Source organism: Crotalus tigris, unplaced genomic scaffold (assembly GCF_016545835.1).
Source record: "Crotalus tigris isolate CLP2741 ecotype Arizona unplaced genomic scaffold, ASM1654583v1 scf7180000017592.2434428, whole genome shotgun sequence".
Taxonomy (NCBI): Eukaryota; Metazoa; Chordata; class Lepidosauria; order Squamata; family Viperidae; genus Crotalus; species Crotalus tigris.
The window spans coordinates 2,178,180-2,197,448 of record NW_024096498.1 but is presented as its reverse complement, the minus strand read 5'-3'; the positions used below and the strand labels follow the sequence as shown (position 1 = coordinate 2,197,448).

Sequence of the window (19,269 nt, the reverse complement as noted above, 5' to 3'; positions counted from 1 at the left end):
CAGGTGCAAAGCTGCCCGGGACCAGACAGGCTGTCGCCAGCGCCGTGCGCATGCGCGGGTGCTGGCGCGGGAAAAGTAACCCATTTACCCGGGAGTTGCCTATATAAGAGGCTGCGAGGCGTTTGGGCGAGGCTGAAGCCATCTTCCTGTAAGCTGAACGCTGAATAAAAGAAACTGAGAACTCCAGCTGCTTCTCGTGTCTGTTTTCCCGCCAAGGACGCAACACTTGTTTTATCGTTTTGTTCTTTGTAATTTTTCAGCCTTAATCTTGCTAAATTTTATTATACTCAAGAATAACCAGGATGTAAACTCCTTGGGGCAAGCAAATTGGGAACATTGACAACCCCCAGCAGTTCAATTCACATTTTTTTTGAATGAGCCCTATTTAGAGCAGGGGTGAGCAACCTAATGTCCCTCAGATGTTGTGCGCTGACTTCTATCAACTCTACAAAACATTTGAAGGGTTGAGCTGGGTTGAAATTGAACTTAGACTTGTGTAAGTTGCAAGGGCTTCAAGTGGATATGGCTTATCTTTCAACAGGAATAACTCAATGCCAGCAGCTACAATACCCAAAATGGCTGGATAATCCAGGCCAGCAATACTGTAAATATCAGGATGCCAGACAGTGGCCTTTGGTCCACAGGACTATACTCAGACTTGCCTGCTCCAACACAAATACTGCCATAAGTTGGCCATTTTCCAATTGCCAAAAAAGGGTGTAACACTACTGTTTCCGTAGAATGCTTCTATTACTCATTTACCTATAGAGTTGCAGATTTTGATCCAATGGCAATGTAAAATCCATCACAGCATAGTGGAAGTCTGTAACCCTGTGACTTGTTACTATCTAGGGACTAGAGATTAATTGGCAGTTTCATTGTCCTTCCTTCATAATGGCTAGATCAATACAGCACGCCAAATGATAGTAGAGTTGATGTGTTTCTGGCTTAGTACTAAATAAAAACCTTTCAATTGAAGCTTAGTGTTACATGTAAACACCAGGCTATATTTTTTTGTTTAACAAACGATGCTTTTAAACAAAGTGTCTCCATAATCTTTATTTTTATCAATTAATTGGATTTAGAGTTCACTTTTAGCAGAAACTGTCCCCTGACAGTCCTTCAAATAGAAGATAAAATATGATACATGATCTCAGGAACCCCTGCAGTCAGTACATAAACTCCCAGGCTTGAATTTAAATGCATTTGCTCTGGCCCCAGTCTGGTTCTAATACTAGGGTAAAGTGCAAGACTGAGGGCCAGTTCTCATAATCCTCTAAATATGGCTAGATAGAGGCAGATCTCTGTATAGATAGTCCTTGACTTACGACCACAATTAAGCCCAACATTTAAGTTGCTAAGTGACACATTTGTTAAGTGAGTTTTGCTCCATTTTACAACCTTTCTTGCCACAATTGTTAAGTGAATCACTGCAATTGTTAAGTTAGTAACACAGTTGTTCAGTGAATCTTGCTTCCCCATTGACTTTGCTTGTTAGAAAGTTGCAAAAGGTGATTACATGATCCCAGGGCACTGCAATTGTCATAAAGATGAGTCAGTTGCCATGCATCTGAATTTTAACCCCGTGATCATGGAGTTGCTGCAAAGGTTGTAAGTGTGAAAAATGGTCATTAGTCACTTTTTTCAATGCCGTTGTAACTCTGGTCACTGTTGTAAGTTGAAGACTACCTATATCTCTTTTAAAGTGGCTTTTGTTCAAGTATTTAGACTACAGCCTAAGTCAGAGGGTGGTCTGTGCTTAAATTTGATGTGCTCATCTGCTGCCTATATTTTTCGATCTCTATTCATTTTAATTAAGCTGGTTCTTCATAGAACTGGTTTTCTCCAAGAATGCCCTTGATTGGCCTCACATGGAGGGTAGCAGGCACTGGCACAGTATGTGCAGATTCTCTAACAACTGTTTGGTTTTCTTTGCCTGAGCTTGTCTCCAGATTTTTGCTTGCATAGTCTCTGCACATTTTGATGTCTTTTAACCTTCATTCTTAGAGACCTATCAGGTTTTTCCTCCTTGAACAATCTTCTGTTCTTTTTTATCCCTCCCTCACCAATTTTTAACAATCGATTGAAGTTTTGCCTGGGATTTAGTGCTTGTTCTGTCTTGGACCAAAAAGGGTTTCCTTTTTCTTTTGATAAATAAATAAAGTTACAATCCTTTCCAAAAGCATTCCAGACAGAATGTTCTTCTATGGTGATATGGTATTTCCCTTCTCTATTTATGTTGAAAAGATTCTTTCGGTACTGCCAAATCTCCAAAGAAAGCTGTAGAGCTCAGATACAGCTTTTAAGGAAAGGCTTGAAGTAACCAGGGATTCTTCATACAATAGGCTTCTGCCTCATATTCCAATATAGTATGGGGGCAGGATCTCCCTCACCTTTAGGCTAACTGAAGAAAGTACCTCAGGTAATGGAGGTCATTTGGGGAGAATAAATGTCGATGCAGTTCCATTGAGGACTACAAATTTAGTGTGGTTGTTCAGCCAGTTACAAATTCATCTGGTGGAGAAGCTGCCTTACCCATATTTTTCTATCTTATCAATAGTGTGTCATGGTCAACTTTATCAAATGCCTTACTGAAGTCCAAGTAAATTATCTCCACAGCATTTCTCTGGTCCATTAATTTTGTCATTTTGTCAAAAATGCAGTAAGATTTGTCTGGCATGATCTGTTTTTGACAAACCCATGGGGGCTTTTGGTTATGACTTTGTTTGCCTCTAGAAAAGGAACTTGTTTTGGTAGTATCTTAAGCTTAGCCAATATTTAAAGTTTTATCCCTTGGAAAACCTACTCAAAAGAGCCCTGATCCCACCACAGTACAATGCCATAGGTTGCTTCCTGCAGTCCAGCTGGTAAACATTTGGTACTCGTCTTTTTTGCCACTACTATTGATATTTTCCTCTCACAATTATTAGAACAATATTCCATTGCAAATCTGATTGACATTTATATAGAGAGTTGGGTAGGTGCTGTCTTGAAGTAGCCATTGACCCAAAACACAACAAAATGTCTTGAGGTAGACAGTGCTCCAGATGACCTAACAGATTCTCGGTCCTCTCTGGTATCGTAACATTTTAGAGAATAAGTAAGATACCATGAGACAGTGCCTTAGGTTAAGTAATCAAGCTTTTTTGTCAGTTCTGTAATCCCTACCAACTTGTTAGGCCTAGATGATGTTTATGACAAAACAATGCAGGAAAAAAAATATTTGACTACGGCAGCTAACAAAGTAATAAAGACAAGCTTGCACTATATTCAAACTCTAAATTCAACTGAAAAACTTCCAAGTAGTCATTTTATAAGAAATGAAATCTCTTTGAAAGATTTATCTGTATTACCCTGTAAACCAGTCTCACTCAGAATTGTGGAAGTTGTTATTTTAATGCATCTAAAGCAAATCAGGTTTGGGAAACTATCATGAACTGTATAGAAAAATATAAAATGTTATACAACCAAAACAGCCTGAGGGATCTAGGGCTACAGAGCCCACATAAAAACAGAATCAGTAACCACAAAGAAAAATAAATAAATAGAATAAGTAAATTTGAATTCAAGTGAAACTAAAAGTACATCAAGAAGATAATGTAGAGAACCAGGAACTAGGTCTTAATAGGCCACACTCGAAAACAAGTAGAGAAGAACAGAGTGAGATGCTATGATCCTTGTTAATAACAGATTAATTGTTCCTTCAATAATGGACTGGGCACATATTAATTTAGCTGAGCCAGTGTCAAGAAGTTTATGGGGAGAATTAGTGAGTTAAATGCAGGGAAACCTGGTTGGTGTTGTTTTTTTTGTAACAATCTCTGACATTTTTATTGCATTGAACTGACACCTATGGACATCTTGGGGCCCAAAAACATCTCAATTAATCTTCTGTCTCTCTTTCCTTCATCCTTTAAAGCACTTCTAGCAACAGCCCCATTTGTGGGTAGTACCCCTGTTTTCCCAGGGAATAATGAACAAAGAGTTAATGCCATGAGCATTTGACATTTTAAATGTTGTTTTGTGTGTACTAGAGAAGCAGAACTTTGCAACTTTGAATGAAATTACTTACACAGTAACTAATGCAAAGATCCTCTTTCCTGCTCTCTTAAATCAAGCATTGCTTCCATCTTCTTACAGGAAGATGACCAGTTCACTAAACACTCATTAACTTTCTCTCCCTCGTTCTATTTTATTTTCCATACATCATTTTCTTGGGAGGTGCTGCCAGAATGCAGTTGTGGACAATTTTATTCTGATGCTCATCTTTTTTTTCTGAGCCATCTGGTAGGCTTAGGTGTCAACCAGTGAGACCAGGGAATGCAATATCTTTATATCCATCTCATGAATCTCCAAACAGAAACCTGATGTAAGAAAACATGACTTCCAATTAAATGTAATATCTCATAAATGAACTTCAGAGTCTATGCCTATAGAAACCAATTGTTAGATTTTCATTGTCTGTCAGAAATCACAGAGTAAGAAAATAAAGCAAGAAAATCAAGGCAAAAGGCAGCTCTCTCATAACCCAGAGTACTGAGGACTACAAGTTTCAGAATTTCTTAGCCACTTTAGTTTTCCAGATTTTTGAAAGTGGCACTTCCAGCATAAGGTTGGGTAAGGCTCCAATAATCAATACAGGTCTTTTATTGTGTAATATTGATTACATGCATGCAAGCATACAAAATGAAATAAGATTTGGGATTGACATGGTTGATCCTTTACTTTCCAACCATCCCCATTTACCTCCAGCCATATTTGCTATGCACAATTATTATTTTTTTTTTTGGCTCCTAGTGACTTACTTTCAGATCTCATAGCCACTTCCATTTTCTTTCTCCCTTTTTGAAAAATTATTCTTGATTTTTCTTTGGAAGCTAATTTTATATCTCCCCCCTTTCTTTGCTATTTGAATTATAGGGATAATTGTAAAATCCAGTTGTTGTGAATGTTTAAATGGAATGATTGAATTCCCCCTTCTGGAATAATATGAGAATTGTCCTTCATATTCATATTCACCAGCTTTTGCACATTCCAATAAATATGCTTTTTAGAAAGAAGCATGAGGGTCCAAAAATACTTTTGATTCCCCTATTCATAGATGGAAGTGGAAAATTTTGTTCATTCTACTAGTCTGTCCATATTAAGACTGGTGAAGTTCAGAAAAAATGGAGTGTTTTAGGGATTGTCAAAGAAAAAGGAATTGCAGGATCATAAGGAATCTTATTCTTCTCATCATCTCCACCAACAGACTTAAAAACTACACCAATCACAAAGTTGAAAGATTCTGAAGTACTGATATCACTGGGAGGAAAACTTTTAATTAAAAAGTTATACAGTACCTAGCCACACCCTATTGCACCAACAGAGCTTGGATATGGTTGCTATTGTGCTGCAAATGTACCTTCTCCTCAAATATGTATTTATGTAGATTTTTCTTTTAAAAAAATGGTAGCATGGAACCAAATGAATATAGAAGTGAAGACATTGTTGGAAGTTTTCTCTACGTGCATTCCAGAGAGTGAGAATCTAACCTGAACAGTACTGGGATTCAAATATGTGAACAACTGGTTCTCTGTGTGGATACCACTTCCAGAAGTCCATTCTGGCCCTGGGCAACGAAACATTAGCTACCGGTTCTGCCGAACTGGTGCGAACTGGCTGAATCCCACTATTGAACCTGAGCCAAGATTTTGAATCAGATGTTATGCTATAAGAGAAAGGAGATTTATTTACAGGAAATATATTATAGGGAAAGGCCAACCTTAGTGCCTATCCTCTCCGGAGAATTGAAAACCGTGTGCTCTGCGAAGGCAGAAGGCAATGACCTCAGATTTGCAAACTGCTAAAACAAATTGCAGACAAAATGAAGGAGAGGAACAAGGAGTCTTTATCTGCACCTTATTGCCCTCTTGTGGTCAATGGATCATGAGGCCCTAAAGAGTGAATGCCACTAAATTTGCACCTTCATGGATCTGAGACACTTTTTTTGTCCAGCTTTAAGTTTTGCAGGATCCAATCTTGGTTGGTCATGGGGACCAGAGGTTTGATCTTCTGAGCTAGCTTTTGGACTCATGCTGGAGCCTGTCCTCAGGAAACTTCTCACTAGCAAAACGTATGACACACCCTCTGCCCGAGAGAAGCTCCCTGAGGATGGGGCTCCGAAAGCTTGGAAGACTAAACCTCTGGTCTTGGTGACCGACCCAGATTGGATCCTGCAACATTGTCCTTCATTTGTGAGGTTTAGTTTTCCCAAGGACCTAATTTTTAAACAATACAAAACTGAATGTCTCTTTATTTTTACCAAAGTGCCTTCCATGTCTGCAATGATTTTATTAATTTTCATCTCTCTGATGAAAACTGCTAATAATTTAGCATATCACTTCATACTTTTCTTTGATGTTGATAAAATTGCTGTTTTATTTCATTTTTTTGTTCAGTCTTGTCTTGTTTGTATAAATAATCTTTTCATTAATTTTGTTTCAGTTCATACTTCAGAATATCTAAGGTCCAAGCTCCAGTTCTTTAGCTATCAGTCATGTTCCCATTTTTTCTCTAAGTAATAAAAAGTTGCCAGTGATGCAAATGGGAGATTTTGATAGCTCTACGAACTGTGGAAGATGAAGATCTTTCTATGGGAAAGAAAACACCAAGTCATTTCCTTCCCAGTCATCCCAAAGAAAATAGTCCCTCTCTGACATAGTATCAGTATTTTAAAAGCTGCAGACTTGGTTAAGAAAAGCACAATCAAAATGATCAATTGTTTGGTTGCTACTTTATCATTTTTTAAAATTAAATCTGTCCAAACTGTAAACCTTACTCTCCCTTTTATTCCTAAAGTCTAACATCCAATGTGGATGTTGCTTCTTTTCAATCTTCTCAAGTAGGGGGTTATCCCTTCTGCAGTTGCCATTCTTAGCTAAATCTTGTCAGTTTTGGTGGTCAGCTATTTTCTAAAATCACAGAGGACTTCTAATCCAATTTCTGCACAGGGCAAAAATCTTCAATGGCTGTTCAACCTGTTTGAAAATTTCCATTGATGGTGATCCATAACTCCAGGAAGCAGGTTGATCTGCTGTTTAATAGTTTTCACTGTCTGGCTGTTTCTCCTTATTTGGCCCATTTTCCCTCTAAATCCACTGTTAGGGACTCTCCATATATGACAGTTGTCAGAGCTCTTCAGTGGCAATTCTGAAAGTGAGCCCATTTTTTCTGGCTCAATTTTGGTTCAGGAGGACATGATGCAATGACAGTTTGGCAACAATAATTTGGAACTACAAAGTGGGTGATTTCCCATTGGCAGGTACTTTCTCCTCTCCTGTTCCCTTGGCTTTCACCCCTCTCTGTTGAAGTCAAGATGCATTGGCATCTCACCATTATTTCTGTCAGGTCCCAAAGAAAATGTACTTCATGCATATATCCATTTGCTATTTTTTGCAGTCTTTCTTTGTGTCCTACCAGTCTGTTGGGAGGGGGAGCTTTTGGGAATGCTTTGCACTGCCTGTTAAGATGTCCTTCCCCAGGGGATGGAATTTCTCTTCCTTATCTAAGAGACGGTTTGGTTTGCGCTTGGGTGCCAGAAGAAATTGAAACTAAGAAAGACCTTGAGAAGCCTTCTGAAAAGACCGGTTACCAAAACACAATGCCACCTTTGGATTGGCTGGGATTCAAATGAACACTGGGACCATGGGGGGAGGAGTATTGAATGTTGCTTTTAATATATTGCTTCCCGGGTTTTTCTCTCAGATCTCACCTTGATTCCCTGCTGTCACTAGCCCCTAATACAGTGGTTCTCAACTGTAATGCCGCCACCCCATAATACAGTTCTCCATGTTGTGGTGACCCCCAACCACTTATACATCACCCGGTGCCAGGGGCATGGCCAAAGAAAAGGGGGGAAAATGGTGGACAGCCTTGTTTGGCCACCCCCGTGAAATGGTCGTTCGATCCCAAATGGGATCCCGACCCACAGGTTGAGAACCACTGCCCTAATAAAAATTCTTTTTGAGACAATGCCTGTTTCAAGAGTTCTGTTTTCTTGGGTGGCTTAGCTGAAGTACCGTATAAGACGACTTCCAGAAGCGCTAAACTCGGCTCCAAAGACAGGGGTCGTCTTATACACCAAGTCGTCTTATACACCGGAAATACTGGTAGTTTCCGGCGTATAAGATGACGTTCTAGGAAGGCGACTCGGCGATAAAGACGGGGGTCATCTTATACGCTGGGTCGCCTAATACGCTGGCACATATGGTAGGTTCTTACAATTTCACTGTGCTTTTCAGATGGAGTGGCTTTTCCCCCTGATTTTGAAAACCCAATTTAAATTTAATCAGGCACAAGTAAGGCCCATTTGAAGGCTTACGCTGTGATTATAGATTCAACAAATAAGCAGATTTTTTTTCTGCATTTATTGCATCCACAAGTTAATGGTTTGCTGAATTGTTTCAAGCTGTAAGGGGGACTGACTCATTTCCCCAGAAGCTTCTTGTAATTAGTATATTGCAGATAAAATCTCTCCTATTTAGGGTAGTCTATATACTGCCTTTAATTCAGAGTAAACTATAAGTGTCTAGTAACTCCTCCTTGTAGTATAAATTAATTTTGATCAATTTCAATTAGTGATACCCAAAGAGGATAGGCTGAGTGTATATCTCCCCATTGTTCTCCAGATCCTTGTCCAAACTGTTCATAACTTTTAACTAGGAAGTTATTAGAGACATCTCAATGACTCTCTGAGGGACAGCAGGATGTTTTAAAAAGAACACTGTTATTCCTTCATTTAGGAAACCTGTCCTGAATCCCTCAGAAATGGACAATTATAGAGCAGTCACTAATTTACCATGGTTGTATAAGATAATTGAGACAGTGATGCTGTTTCAACCATAGATGGTTTGGGAAGAGTATTAGGAAAAATGTTTACAAAACATATATTTTAGGAAACATGAAAACAAATGTGGCTTCTTGCATTTATGTAAAATACAGACTAATGTGAAACATTGACAAAATGCACTGATGATTAAATGTCTGTCAAGTTGACATAGATTGTCCATAGACTGGCATTAATATTTGTAGCTCAGAACAAATGGACTGCAACTCCTGTAATTCCTTTGCACTACAATATCTGGAGGGCAATAGGGTTAAAATAATAAATAAAACATACTAAGAATATATTCCTCTGCACATTCTCAGACTACATCTGTAATATGTGAAGAGGAATGAAATAAGAAAAGAAAACAAATATAGAAGCTGGTTTGCTTATCAGGACAATCAGGTTACATTATCTCAAAATATGCATTTGATTTATTAATGTTTATCTATCTGATCATGAGCTCCAGCTATTTAAATCATTTGCCAAAAAGAGCTGAGTGCTGTAGCTTCTTTTTCCCCTTCAACAAGTCTCAAATACATGTACAGACATGAACGAACACCACTTTGTGCTTTCTATCTGATCATCTTTCTGTGACTGTTTTTTACGACTTTGAAATGACTGAACAGCCAGGTTTAAATTACATTCTGTACTCTAGATCATGGTGGGCAACTTAATTCCCTAGCTCCCAGGCAGCTCTAAAATTTGTAAGTGTGGCTTGTTTATTCCATTACTGGCATGCAGCTCACAGATAGATACTGGCAAAGCATCAAATTATTGCAAGGATAATTGGCCCTTTAATATTTTCTCCAATAATTTAGAAAAGGATGTAGCAGTTGATTGGTAATACTGTATCCCCTAGATACAGTATTACCACCTTTGGCTTTCTTTGCAAAGGAAACAAATCCTAAATGCAATTTTTTCATGATTCATAATATTTTGCTCAAAATTTTAACCTCAAAATTTTAAGAATTATTTTTGCATAATATTCCTGCTGTTGCACAAAAGGTGTTCACAGGATGTGGGCAGAAAGTCAAGATGGTAGTTGCAGAGTACATAGAAAATACACTTGAAGGATAGTGGGAAAATCTATCACCAAAGCAATGATCAGATAAGTTCAAGTTGAGTTCATTCCAAGAAAGTAACTTGAGTGGGAAAAAACCAGACAGCCTCCCCAAATTTTAACAGGATTCTGTTACTATAGCTACTCTAATAAAAATAGTTTTGGACCTGTATGACATTGATTTCTTAGTCTGGACTGCTCAATAGGACTGACAGCGGCTGCAGCAATGAGCTTGAAGCTTTACCTGTTTTTGTGTGCATTGCATCATCTTGATTTCCTGACCACTTCCTGCAGACACCCAGATTCACTACCTTGTGGAAATGAGCACCTCACTACACTTTGGATGCTTCTGAATTGAAAGGATTAGCCAGTTATAAGCTGTTGCCCAGGAGATGCCTGAATGTTTTAACAGCACACATTCTTCAGGGAAGCTACTTTCATCATCATGAGTCCCAAATTCACTGCCTTGTTTTTAATCTTATATTTTAAATTTTATCTCATACAGTATGCCTTATTTTAATTGTGATGCTTCTGACATGAATAAACAAATTACCTTGTTTTTATTTTTCAAATAGTAAATTAGGAATGGGCACACGTTCTTCTGGATGTACTGGAAAATTAAAGTGGATATGTGATGTACATAAATAGATATAGAATATACAGTAGAATGTAACAGATTTTCTTCCCTTTCTCTTTCACTCGTCCATTCATTTTTTGCTTTCGCCCAATCTAACCCCAGCAGTGTCATCTTGCCCTGTAACTTAAAAATTCATGGAAAGAAGAGGACAGAACTGTAGAACAGACTAAAATTTGTTTACTCCCTTAAAACTTGACCATGGCTTTGTGCCATTGTAATGAATTTTAAATGCCAAAATAGGGTGAGGAGCTTCATATTCAGAAAAACCTGATAACTCCTGCTAGAGCTCAGATACTTTTCTTGTATTCCCTTTTACCCAAAAAGTGATGTGGATCATAACTGCAGAGATTTCCCCTCCCCATTTTTAATTATTTAGAGTTTTTGTGTGCATCTGTGTTCTGATTTTATTTTTCCGGTCAAGCCATTCCATATCTCATAACTTTCAGTAGCTTCACTGCAGCTTTTTAAAGATGGTGTTGTGTTTTGTTTTACAATAGCCCCACCATTGTGGCAGTGGAAATAAATGAAGGCAAAAAAAAAAAAATCACACTCTGCAAAGCATCCCCATCTCCTGCACTGAGCTGCATTTAAATAAGACAGTAATTACATGCTTCAAAGACCCATCATTATAATACAAACTCAAGAGACACACATCACTTAAATGAAGAAAAGATAAACAACAACTAAAAATGACTTCAAAGTGTTCTTGGAATTCTTTTCTTTCTTTATGGAGCTAATTCAAACTAAACTTGTCTAAATTAAGTCTAATGCTCCAGTGTTAGGCTGGTGGGCATCTGCAGCTCTTGATGATTATGCTCACATTCTCAATTGGACACTGGCATAAATAGGTGCAGTTTCATCAAAGCCACCAAAGAACATTCTGACATGTCCAGTCCATCACTTTCACTAGTACTTAAAATGCTATGCATTGAAACAGATGGATTTTCCACTTCCAAAGGATTCTTGCATATTTGTCCTCATCCAGATATATTAATACATAGTAAATCATCTGGTTGGGCTATTCTGTCCTACCAATATCTTGGGCAAACACAGAGGAAATAAAAAACTTTATACATCTTTTATGACTTCATTCCTGGAAGAGCTAGAAAGAATGCTGTTCATTCTTTGTTCTTTGTTTCAGGATTCAGATGCTTCTTCCCTTCATGGTCCTTCATAGTCAAGAACTTTCCTCCATAAGACTGTATTTTGCAAGAAGTCTGACAATCAAGAGAAAAAAAGGAGTTATGTTGAGCATATGCTATGCTCTCCATGATCTCCAAATGTCAGGTTAGAGGGAACCAAGAACAGTGTGTGGTAGTGATAATTCTATCAAAGACTTCTTCCTAAGTTTCCCTTCTCATTGGTCACTCTGTGAGTGCCACTGCTCAAGAATAATGAAGTAATGAAGCCACAAGCTATAGTTTCCATAGCAGAACAACAAGATTCCTAGATTGTGATAAAACAAATCAAGCTACAATTTGGTGTACTGCAATGTGTGAACCCAGTGAATGATTTGTCCCTTGGCTTCCTAGCTACACTAGGGATATACAGTGTATAAAGGGTATAGAAATACCCTTTCAAGAATAGTTGGTTAAGTGAACATAAAATTTTAATTTCTTAACCTGATTTTTTAAAAAAAGAGAATCACATATTTTTTTCCCCTTTGTTCCCATCTGGGTTTGTGTTTTCTACATCTTTATTCTTTTGTTTTGTACTCTTTTCTGGTTTTAATGTTTTTTACCATTTGTAAACCATCCAGAGTTTCTGGGAGTCTGACTGCATATAAATTGAATAAATAAATAAATATTAAATGTGGTATATATGGAGTAGGGATATAGAATCTACTGCCACATTCAAAATTACATTTAGGCAGCAAGGCAACAAGGCTGAAAATGTGCTGACTACAAGGAAGCATGAGAATAATGCTCTCACCTAGCATTTGCCCCTAGTTTTGCAGCCCAGATCTAGTAACCTTTAGCATTTGGTTATGGATAGGGAGGTTGCACAACCTGGGATAAATGTAAAATAGTTTTGTTAAAAGTGAATGGTGAATACTGGATGATGAATAATGGGTTGATTGAATATTAATATCTACATGGATTCTGTTGTAAAGAATATAGTATAACATAATAAACTTATTTAAGCAATCTTACCTTAGTCAATAATATGTTTTTTAACAGCTAGAACAGCTTTGTAGAAGCTGAGGTTCTCTAGCTGTGTTATAACTATGATGACCAGATTTTCTTGAAAAAAATAAATAAAGGACAAACCTGAAAAAGAGATTCATAAGGATAACATTTTTAATTGGTTAAGTTTAAAACTTTGGTTTACAAATGAAAATTCAAGACCAAAACCAAGAAAAAGTTTACAAAACTTTTATCTAATAAAAAATATCTAAAATCAAACAGTGCAAGTAGACTTATTTTGCAGACACAAATCAATTTTTATATTTTTCACATGAATGTGAAAGCATGTGTTAAGCTAAGTGTCCCAAATAAAGGGAAAAATTGAGGTTTTGAAAAATAAATAAATCTAAAGTGCAATTTTCTGAAATATAGAACTGTCCCATATAATAAAGGGTATATGGTCACTGGTAGATACACGATTAAGGAAGGCTATGCAACTGATATTTTTTATTTATATAAAATAAAAATATATGGTCTAACAACTGGTTGGTTTCTATTTTTCTCTGGGTTTCTCCATTTTTTTAAAAAAACTCCTAGTAACCAGATCTTTTACATATATCTGTAAAAGAAAGTGTGAAAATAGAAGTAATAAAACTGCAGAACAAAAGTAGCTGATTATTTTATGTTCAAAGACCTAAGCATTTAATCTACTTCATTGGAGAAGGATATACCCTGGCAGAAATGCTATAGCTCCAACATAAAGTTAAATTCATAAGAAGTATCAAGTAGTTTTATAGATACAATGGTGGTTGAGAATATGTTCTCAAAACTATGTAACAGTGACTGACAAATAGTCCTCAATTTATGATAGGTCACTTAGTGACCGTTCAGTTATGACAGAACCTTCCAGAGCTACTTACAACCTGCTCTCAAAGTTGTGATGGACATTACCACCCACTGTAGTCATTGCATTTTAGGGACTTGGCAATCAGAACCCATTCATGGCTATTTGCAGCATCCTTCAGTCACATGACCATAATTTACAATATTCTTTTTTGCTGGAAACCAGCTTTTACTCCTAGCTTTCAGCAAAACAAAAAACAAAAACAAAAAACCCACAACTGTACAATTGGATAGAATGGGTTCTCTTTATGACCAAAAAGATTGTAAAATTGGGCACAGTTGCATGGTGACTCGCTTACTGACCAGCACAATATAACTGTAATTTCAGACTCAATTACAGTCATAAGTCAAAAACTACCTGTAAGGTTTCTTTTTTTCTCTATTCTTACCTTCCATACCACTATAAAAGCTTGGCATTCTTGTTACATGAGTTATCTTGCACAAGCAACAAGAGAATACCCAGTATAAAGTAACTATCACTCTCCAAAGTGTGATATCAAACACCAAAGCTAATCTGTCCTGACAAGACTAATACCTCAGAGCAATTGTGCTTTCTTTTTTGCATTTTTTTTAAAATCTTTGAAGAAACTGTATTCCAGTTGTGATAAATGCAGGTATTTTTCTTTCTATTCTTTTTATCCCTTTTTTGGAGAGGAGGAGTATTTAAAATGAAGTAAATTATACTTCATTATACTTAGCTTAATTATACACCTGCAGCTTCCCTGAAGCCACAGTTATGAAAGGAGCATTTTGCTGAAGAGTTGGTACCAGTTCAGTGCTCCCAATCTTTAATTCTCATAATTTCTGGTAGAATTAGTGGCTTTTATTACAACCATTTTTCTCACTGGATAGATTATTGATTTCATGGACATCATTAATCCATTGGTTTGATGTTAAATTTCTAGGCTATGGGCTATGATCTAATTATCTGCTATGTAAAGAACAGTAGCTAGGTTCAAAAATACACCAATTAAAAATCAGCTCCTCTGGAATTTCTTCAAGTCAGACCAACCACATTTTCACTTTGATGAGGAACCAATCAGAAACTGGATTTTTAGAATTCTAGTACCATGGTCCAATTAAGAGATTAGTTCTGTTACCAATATAACACCTCAGTCAATTCCTGCTCTGTTGTCTGTAAGCTGCTAAGAAGTGCAGTTCAGAGCAAATCATTTTTGCCCCTGAAGATGCCAACCACAGAAACATCAGGATATTAGATAACTGCACGTAGACCCCACTTACTAACTGCCTAGTTCAGTGACCATTCATGAGTTTTGATGGTACTTAGGAATCATTTCCCACATTTACAACCTTGCATTATCCCTCAGTCATGTGATTGCCATTACATTCAGTATGCATATTAGTATGTCTAATCCATTTTTTTCTTTCTCCCTCTTGGGAGAGAAGATGGGGGGGAGGGATGAAAAAAACAAGCAATCTCTATAGGCAATTTCATCTTTGCTTGACTTGTTTTTAATTCTCCCTCACAAAGTGGGGAGATTGGAGAGAAAGGGATTACAAGAGAGTAAGCCGGCCCACAATGGAGAATACACTAGGATGTTTGCATGGCAAATTCATGACTGCTAGTACCACTGTTTTTCTTTTGATGTGTATTCCCCATAGTGTGCTAGCTTACTCTCCTGTAATCTTCTCCAATGAATATGAATACAAACATTAATTTACTTCTTACTAATTATCCCAGCATCGAGGTGAGCATTTCATATAGATGAGGAGTGGAGGAAAAGGAAACTACAGTTGCAGTCATGCAATTTCCTACATAGTAATTATTTCATTTAATGATAGCTACTGGTTCCATTTGGTAGTCATTAAACAAGGACTATCTGTAGTCCATGATCTATTAGACTGGAATTATCTCCATTGGAGAAGCAAGTTTCCTCATTTCAGAATGCAGAATATGATTTATAGAAAAAATATGATGATGTTTTCCATTCAGTTGTGTCCAACTCTTGACAATTCTATGGGCCAGGTCTTTCCACATCTTCTGATCTTGCACTATTCTTTGAGTTGTTCTGTGTTCTGACTGGTGTCAGCTTTGGTGGTGTCCTGCCACTATGTTCTTTGGCGGCCTGGTTTCCTTTTACCACTAACTCTTCCAAACATAATAGTGAAATGCAGCCTGCCAAATTGCAGTCAGTACTTCTCAACTTCAGTACTTGGAGAATATAATCACTGTAGGTTTTATGATTATGGGAGCATTACTGACAGCAAAGGTATGATCATATTAATTCTAAAATTTTAAGTAAATCAAATATTAATTTACTTTGGTTCTGAAATGGCTCTCAAGACAAAAATAACTACATATCCTAGTCTGCTATATTCAAACACTAATTACTTTTGGCAGAGTCAAAGATGCAGTCCCTCTTTGACTGGTATGCCTTGAAAAGTTTAACTGGTGATGCTCTATTATCCATTTGTTTCTGGCCCCGGGAATGAACTGACCATGTTAACTTAAATATTCTGAGCAAGGATCTTGTGTCACAACATGTTTACTGTAATGTTTTGTCTATCCTAGTCTAATTTGCCCATCTGTGATTTTTAGAAATTATATTTTACCTCAACTCTTAAGACAACAGCTGGCTTACTATGAGATGCCATGAAACAAAGAAGAATGGAAGAATTTCTTCCAAGCTGTCTGCATCTTCTCACATGTTCAATTTAAACAATCATTCAACTGTAATTGTATGACCCATTCCAGTAATGAAATGTTCATGCCAGACTGTGGAAATGCAAAATACACACCCTGCAGAAAAATGTAGTTAGTACAGGCCGATAAGGCAGATGCTAGTGAATGTTAACAAAAAGGAGGGAAGGCAGCCAACTATTCAAGTGATTAATTTATCTTACCTTTAATACTGTCTTCATGATAGATTTTGGTCTTTCGTGTCACATTTTTCCAGGCCTTGATTAAGCAATGAACATTGGAAGGATTCGTATCCCTGTTTAATCATTTAACTAATTAGCCTGCATCTTTTTGGCTAATCTGTTTCACAGGGTCATTACAAGAATCAGACAAGAAGACTGCACATGTATTTTCTTGGACTCTGTAGGTGAAAAGCAAGAAAAGCAATTATGATCAGCAAATTAAATAAAATATGGGGAAGGCTAACCAAGGCAATAACAGATGTGCTTGCATGTCCTGGTAAGCTAGAATTTCAGAGAAATTGGCTCCCCAAAATGAATCAAAGTGCTTATTCACACTTGATTCCTTCTGACAGTAGGAAAAAATAAGTTTTATTGAAAGCTATTTCCATGGTTTGCTAATTGAAATCCCTAAGGTGTAGCTCTTTTAACAAGCCAGAGTCATAGAATGCTCCTATTTCTAATCTCTGGCTTGTTGAAAACAATTAATCAGAGAACCTATTAAAGCCAAAATATTAATCAAATAATGGAAGAAATTTCAGTGATTGATTTAATCATAACAGCAAGAAGAACCAAGTGTGTTTGGTTCCAAATCTAACCAAGCTATTTTTTTAACTGAGTTTAAACATGCTTGGGGTAAACACATGTCCATCATTCGACAAAATAAAAAATATAAATAAATAAAATATGAAAATGATAAAAATACATAAATTAAAAATAAAATTTAAAAAAAAGACTCAAAGGGTAGACCTGATGGATTACTGGGACTTTTTCTGCCATCAGTTTTCTATATTCCTATGTTTTAAAAAATTCTAGCTTAGTATAAAATGTGAATCCTCCAATGCTTGTTTTAAATTTTCATGCTAGACAGGAAAGCTAGATCCCCATGCTTATTACCTAACTATTTGGAAAGAATTTATAAATGATATTTTTTAATTCTGATGTAACGTTTTAGTTAGAGATTGTCAGAGTTGACAAATCTCTTTAATACATAATTGTTTGCCCTGCCTTATTTCTTCATCAATGTTAAGGAGTTTCAATTAGACCTGGAATTATATGTGCTATGGAGCCTTTGCCAAGGAAGATTTGCTTGAAGTAACTAATTTTGCTCACATTCACAATCAAGTCATACATGTGTAATTTCATTACCCACCACTTGGGTAATATATGAAGTAATATATGAAGTAACATGTTGCAAAATATTCTGTCATCTTCTGAAATGTATTTTTTGCTTTGCCAATCTATAGTCCCCCATTCCTTGCTTCCTTCCTTTCCAAGAATAGCCAGAACTAATTCTGCTTACCTTCTGAGCCCAGGCCAGGTGAATTGATGCTACCACCAGCTAAGGCTCTGTACTTCAATTATCTGGTTTATGGCTTGCAGAAAACATTTTTCTACCAACATTTTAAAAAATCTACATCACTAATTGGTTAACTGTTTCTTTTCTGCTCTTTAGTTTTCATGCCAAAGATACTTCTTCGAGCTCTCATAAAAATAATTAATGTTCTCATTATTCTTCCAGGTGAGATTATTCTGGTTCTTCAAAGGTATGTTTGGAATGGGATTTTCTAAATCCCTTCAACATAACCAATGGAAGCTCTGGAATGTGTAATCCAATGCATTTGGCATGCAACAGGTCACATAAAGCTAGACTATTTCAGAATATTTGGAAATGCAGCTGCCTCTGAAATACATTTGGAAATTGCATTCAGTGCAACATGCTATAGCTAGCTTGTTGGTTGGATTAAGTATCTGATATACATTGATATGCTGTTAAGCAGGAAGGAGGGCAGCATTCCAGCAACAAGCTCAACTACTTCTGTAGATCTTCAATCAGAGGGTCTTACAAGTCAGGTCTTGGTAATATTTATTTATTCAGTTTATATAGCTGACATCTCACATATATGCCAGATTGGGAAATGGGTAGCATAATTAATTAAATTTATAATCATAAGTCTTGTTACAAACTGACATTTAAAAGCAACAGCCCTCTCAACAGCCTCCCTCAATCCACTGCTACCCCTTGTTCGCTTTTGACAGGCCAACGCACACCTTTGCCATACAATATCATAAACAAAATAAAAAGTGCCCAACAACCCACTGTTTCTGCAAGACACCCAACCACGCTGGCCATTCTATCCAAGCAGTATGGGTTTTCTGCTGTTACCATATATCGCATCAAAAACCAGCATCAGATAATGTGTCTGAATTAGTATTTTTTCCAAAAATCTAGTAAAATTATCTCTAAAAAAGAGGGTGAAAATTATACAGTTTTGAGAGTCAAGGAGATGATCTTGAAAAAGGTTGTTTGGCAACCCCCGTGAAATGATCGTTCGACCCCAAATGGGGTCCCGACCCACAGGTTGAGAACCACTGCATTAGAGGAACATCAGGTTCAGGAGATCAGTAGAAGAATATTGAAAATAAAAACCTCAGATTAACCCCCACCCCTACCCATCTCTCTCTCACACACAAACACATCTCTGAGGATGTAAAACAGAGGGAAGGATGGGCAGACTCGCAAGATTTTGTTATTATCTCAATAAAGTTTAATTGTAATCATCCTGTGGAATCAGATTCCAGATCTGGTCTACCAGAAAGTGCTTAAAATATAAAGAAAAAAGGTTATTTAAAAAAAAACAGAATTTATATCAAAGGTGATTTGAGAATTTGCATTTGAAAAACCTGTATGAGGGAAATATACCTATCAGGCAATTTATAACAATAGTTACCTAAATTAAGGGAAGATAAATATAAAGCATTCAGACTGTAGGAGTGGTTTTTAATGCAAATG

General features: G+C 36.9%; 1 long non-coding RNA gene across 1 annotated transcript in view; it reads right to left on the bottom strand.

Moving 5' to 3' along the window:
- Positions 1-9,848: 9,848 nt before the first annotated feature.
- Positions 9,849-19,269, bottom strand: part of LOC120318064 — a 150,804-nt gene continuing 141,383 nt past the window's right edge. Inside the window, exons 3-5 of the long non-coding RNA XR_005559399.1 lie at positions 16,461-16,657; positions 12,720-12,836; positions 9,849-11,783 (exon numbers count right to left, since the gene is read on the bottom strand). This is a non-coding gene — a long non-coding RNA (uncharacterized LOC120318064). The remainder of the gene's footprint in view (positions 11,784-12,719; positions 12,837-16,460; positions 16,658-19,269) is intronic.